Below are 5964 nucleotides of genomic sequence, written 5' to 3' on the forward strand. Positions count from 1 at the left end.
AGGCTGAAGCGGGGAGATCACCTGAGGTCAGGAGTTCGAGATCAGCCTGACTAACATGGCGAAACCCCATCTCCCTACTAAACATACAAAAATTAGTCGACCGTGGTGGCAAGTGCCTGTAGTCCCAGCTACTCGGGAGGCTGAGGCAGGATAATCACTTGAACCCGGGAGGCGGAGGTTGCAGTGAGCTGAGATGATGCCACTGTACTCCAGCTGGGCAACAGAGCAAGACTCCCTCTCAAAAGAAAAAAAAATAGGCAAATGATTTGAATAGACATTTCTCAAAAGAGGACATACAAATGACCAATAGGCATAGGAAAGATGTTCAATATCACTAATCATCAGGGAAGTGCTAATCAAAACCACAGTTAAATATCATCTCACTGCAGTTCGAATGGCTATTATCAAAAAGACAAAAAATAACATATGCTGGCAAGGATGTGGAGAAAGTGGAATGCTAGTACACTGCTGGTGGGACTGCAAATTAGTACAGCCACCAAGGAAACAAGTATGGAGGTGCCTTTCAAAACTAAAAATAGATCTACCATATGATCCAGTAATCCCATTGCTAGGTGTATACCCAAAAGAAAGAAAATCAGTATATCAAGGAGACCCCTACCCATGTTTATTGCAGCACTATTCACAATAGCCAAAATACAGAATCCACGTAAGTGAACTCAATGGATGAATGGATAAAGAAAATGTGGCACATATACACAATAAAATACTCTTCAGCCATTAAAAAAATGAAATAATGAAATGCTGTCATTTGTAGCAACATTTATGGAACTGGAGGTCATTATGTAAAGTAAAATAAGTCAGGCATGGGAAGACAAATATTGCACATTCTCATTCATGCAGGAGCTTTAAAAGTTGATCTCATGGAGGCAATGAATAAAATAGTGGTTAGAAGAGGCTGGAAGGGTAGAGGGAAGGGAGAATGAAGAAGGATTGGTTACTGGGTGTATTAGTCTGTTTTCACACTGCTATAAAGAGCTGCCTGAGACTGGGTAATTTATAAAGGAAAGAGGCTTAACTGACTCACAGTTCCCCTTGGCTAGGGAGGCCTCAGGAAACTTACAGTCATGGCAGAAGGTGAAGGGGAAGCAAGGCACGTCTTACATGGAGGCAGAAGAAAGAGAGAGAGAGGAAGGGGGAAACTGCCACACACTTTAAATCATCAAATCGTGTGAGAACTCCCTCACTATTGCAAGAACAGCATGGGGGAAACCAACCCCATAATCCAATCACCTGGGGATTACAATTTGACATGAGATTTGGGTGGGGACACAGAGCCAAACCATATCACTAGGTACAAAAATACTGTTAGATAGAAGGAAAAAGTTCTAGCATTCAATTGCACAGTACAGTGACTATAGTTAACAACAATGTACTGTATATTTCAAGATAGCTAGAAGAGAAGATTTGGAATGTTCCCAAGTAAAGGAAAGGATAAATGTTTGGGGTGATGGACATTCCAGTTACCCAGATTTGAAAATTACACTTTGTATGCATGTATCAAAAGATCACATGTACCCCCATAAATATGTACAATTACTCTGTATAAACAAAAGATAGTGTAAATTTCATATGTAGCAGATAGAGATATAAATAACTAAAAACCTTGTGTAAGGTAAAAACTTGGCATTGTTTATTAATAGCTTAAAATGTGCATACTAGTTGGGTACTTGGGGATCTGTTGTATTAGTCTCTCTCTTTTTGCGTATGTTTTAAGCCTCCTATATTAAAATGTTTTTAGGCTGGGTGTGGTGGTTCACACCTGTAATTCCAGCACTTTGAGACGTCGAGGCAGGAGGATCACTTGAGACAAGGAGCTTGATACCAGGCTGGGCAACAAAGTGAGACCCCCATCTCTACTAAAAATAAAATAATTAGCCGGGTGTGGTGTCACCCACCTGTAATCCCAGCTACTTGGGAGGCTAAGGTGAGAGGATCGCTTGAGTCCAGGAGTTTGAGGCTGCAATGAGCCATGATTGCACCACTGCCCTCCAGCCTGGGTGACAAAATGAGACCCTGTCTCTAAAGAAAAAATTTTCTTTCTTTCTTTTTTTTTTTTTTTTTAAGACGGAGTCTCACTCTGTCCCCCAGGCTGGAGTGCAGTGGTGTGATCTCCGGCTCACAGCAACCTCCGCCTCCTGGGGTCAAGCAATTCTCCTGCCTCTGTCTCCTGAGTAGCTGGGACTACAGGCACGCACCACAACGCCTAGCTAATTTTGTATTTTTAGTAGAGACGGGGTTTTACTGTGTTGGCCAGGCTGGTCTCAAACTCTTGACCTCAAGTGATCTACCCCCTTGGGTTCCCAAAGTGCTTGGATTAGTCATGAGCCACCGCATCCAGCCTGAAAAAATTTTCTCTTAGTGTTTTTGAAGTATCCAATGAAGATAAAAATATGGTAGATGATAAATGATATATCATTACATAAAGGTAAAATCTAAAGTAATAACACAGAACTGAAATAAGGAATGTTGCCTTGTTGTTAAAAACCTTTGTGCCTATGATGATCTAGCATATGAAATTATAAAACAAATTTCATTACTGAAGTAATTTAAATAATTTATTAATATACATATTAATAGATTTATATGTTTGTAAATGCGTGAAATATCTCTGGAAAAATAAATAGAAACTACTAAAAGTGTCTGTCTCCCAGGAGGAGAATGGATATTTGGAGGAAAGGAGGAATGAGAATTACTTGTCACTGAATATCCTTATTGCTCCTTTTGCATTTTTGTCTGATTAAATAGACAAACAAATAAAACAAGCACACACACACACACACACACAAGACAATCCAATTTAAAAACTGGCAAAGTATCTGAAAATATATTTCTCAAGGAAGATATACAACTGGCTAACAACACCTGAGAAGATACTCAACATCAAAACCACAATGACATATCAGTTCATACCCACTTGGTTGGCTATAATCAAAAAGATAATAGCAAGTGTTAGCAAGGATGTGGAGAAACTGGAACCATCATACACGATGGTGGAAATGTAAAATTATGCCGCTGCTTTAGAAAATGGTTTGGCAGTTCCTCAAAATGTTATATATGTATATATCTCCAAGATAAATGAAAACGTGTGTCTACAGAAGAACTTGTACATGAAGGTTCATAGCAGTATTATTCACAACAACCAAAAAGTAGAAACAACCTAAATATCTGTCGACCCTTGAATGGATACACAAAACATAGTTTATCCATATGATGGAATATTTCTTTTTTTTTTTTTTTTTACAAGAGCACAAATCCACATTTATTTATTGATTTTTCGTTAGTTTAAATCCTTGAGGGGTACAGCATCACTCGGATTCTGTGTCCAATGGCCTTAGCAGGAAGATTGCTTCGGAATTTGGCATGAACCATGCCACTGTTTCCATGGGCCCGAGTTACCTTTCCCCAGATGACTCTGGTTTTATTTGGTTTGCCGCCTGGAGTCACTGTGTTGTTCTTTGCTTTGTATACATAAGCTCATCTCTTGCCCAAATAGAATTCTGTTTCATCTCGGGCATAAACACCTTCAATTTTAACAAGAGCTGTGTGCTCCCTTTGGTTCCGGAGACCCCGCTTATAGCCGGCAAAAATGGCCTTGGACCACAGCCTTCCAGACATAATTCCTTTTAGAAGTCCCGTTCCCAGCAGGCCTCCACAGGAGCCAAGATGGCGGGAAGAGCTGATGGAATATTTCTTAGCCATACAAAAGAATGGAGTACTATTACCTGGCACAAGACGGATGAAACTTGAAAACATTAAGCTAATTGAAAGAAGTCAGACACAAAATGCCACATGTGATGTGATTCCACCAGTATAAAATATTCAGAAAAGATAAATCCATAGAGATAAAAAGTAGATCCATGGTTGTCAAGGTCATGGGATAAGGGAGGTGGGAATTGATAGTGACTGCTAATGGGCAAGAGGTTTCTTTTAGGGTAGATGAAAATGTCCTAAAATTAGATAATCATGATGGTTGCACAACTCTGTGAATATACTTTAAAAACCACTGAATTGTGCACTTTAAGGAGGTGAATTTTATGGTTTGTGAGTTATATATCAATAAGCCTCTTATTTTTAATAAGTTACTCAATGTTTCATTCCCCTGCAAAACAGTTCTGAGTTTTACAGCAAGGACAGGGAGCAGGAGGAAAAATTGGGAAGGCCTAAACTGCCATTTATTGAGTGCTTCCCATTGGCCAGACACTGTGCTGGGCATTTATACATACCTTAAATCATTTGAATCTAGGACTATCTCTATGAAGAAGGAATGACTATCTTCATTTTACAGCTGATGAAACTGAGGCACTTGGCAGGAAGTGATAGAGGCAGGATTCAAACCCAGGTCCTCCCTCCTGGGGCCTGGCTCTGAAGCCTCCCACCACAGATTATCCCGCTTTTTAATCTCATCTTCCTGGAGATGGGATGGCGGAGATGGTGGGCACCACCTGGTCTCAGTCTCTAATGCCCTGTTCTACTGAGCTCTCTCTAGACTCATCTCTCTAGACTCAGTCTCTCCACCACTGACCCCTATGCCCTCCACTCCAGCTTCCCCACATCTTAGGGCTGGGAGTGGGGTGGCGGCCGTGCAGATAAGCTCAGCCCTGGCTGTTGAAAACCTGTCTGGAGCTCCAGGCTTGCAGGCTGGGTGTATTTTTATCACAGGTCACAGGGAATTTCCTGAGTAGGGGATCGATACCAGTTCATTATTCATAGCAAGGCAGGGGTGGGGGGCTGGGGCTGGTGACTGACAGCAGCTGTGCCTGAGGGCTCCTGCAGGCATTTTCTCCATGTGACAGTGCTCCCACCCTCCCTCTCTCTCACCTGAGTTCTGTCCAGGCACTGCTAGGTGCTTCACAAAGGTAACCTCATTTATGAGTGACTTGTAAGATTGTCCTAATCACCACTCTACTGAGGCACAGAAGGATTCAGTGACCTGTCCAAGGTCACACAACTAATACATGTGGTAGGGCGGGATTTCAGATCAAGGTGGGAGAGGGGCATCAGTGGAGATCCCTCTGCGGAAGTGACATCACCTCTCTAGACTCAGTCTCTCTCCACCCCTGACCCCTGTGCCCTCCACTCCAGCTTCCCCACATCAGCCATCCCACCTGCCTGAACTCTTGGAGGTTACTCTTCCAAGCCGGTCAGCTGACGTGGCAAGGTGCACAGTCATTCTGATCTAATAGATGAGAAAACTGAGGCCCAGGGCTGGAAAAACCATGAAACAGCACATCAGCAGCAGGCGCCAACCATAAACCAGTTCCTCTCCCTTCCAACTGAGCATTTTCTCTGTAGCAGGCAGGCAAAGAAACCAGTTTTCCAGACCAGACTGGAAAGTTTGAGATGAAGGCCTTTAGCCATATCCTACCCACAAGAGCGTAGGGTCCAGTGAGGAGCTAGACCCCAGCAGCTTCCTCCACTAAGAGGATTCTCTAAAGGCTCAGTGCTTCCCGCACTGCCCCCCACCGCACCCACCCACTATGCCCATCAACAGTTAGGGCCTTGCAGAGGTGCAGGAGATGCTAGGGAGCATCAGTTCCCAGGTAGGTGGCAGGAGCAGCCTCCAGATGCTGGCGCTGGCTCCAAGTATACTGTATTTCTGCTGTCTTGGGCTTCTCCAGCAGCAGCAGGCACCTTGCTCCTCCTCCTCTGGCCTCCCTCAGGACGCAGGCTGTTGCCTGGAGCCAGGCAGTCCATGGAAGCCCCATCCTCTGTCCCCAGAGACAGCTCAAATGACCATTAAGCTCCGAGCAGATGCAGGCAGTGGTAGGTAAGGGCTCAGGGCAGGAAGCATTTTGTTCTCTGCTAATTGGCCTCCTATGGTCACCAGAGAGGGTCTGGGGCCTATAAGGGAAACAGCCACATCAGTTCTCCATGGCTGCTCTTCCATGGTCCAAAACCTAAGTGCTCCAGGCCTGGTGGGCAAGCAGACGTCTGGACAGACCA

The 5964-nt window shown here is 43.7% G+C and overlaps 1 pseudogene; it reads right to left on the reverse strand.

The window, feature by feature from the left end:
* Positions 1–3239: 3239 nt before the first annotated feature.
* LOC119620906 (large ribosomal subunit protein eL33 pseudogene) lies at positions 3240–3691 on the reverse strand (annotated as a pseudogene).
* Between the last annotated feature and the right edge of the window lie 2273 nt (positions 3692–5964).

Source organism: Chlorocebus sabaeus, chromosome X, assembly GCF_047675955.1.
Source record: "Chlorocebus sabaeus isolate Y175 chromosome X, mChlSab1.0.hap1, whole genome shotgun sequence".
NCBI lineage: Eukaryota > Metazoa > Chordata > Mammalia > Primates > Cercopithecidae > Chlorocebus > Chlorocebus sabaeus.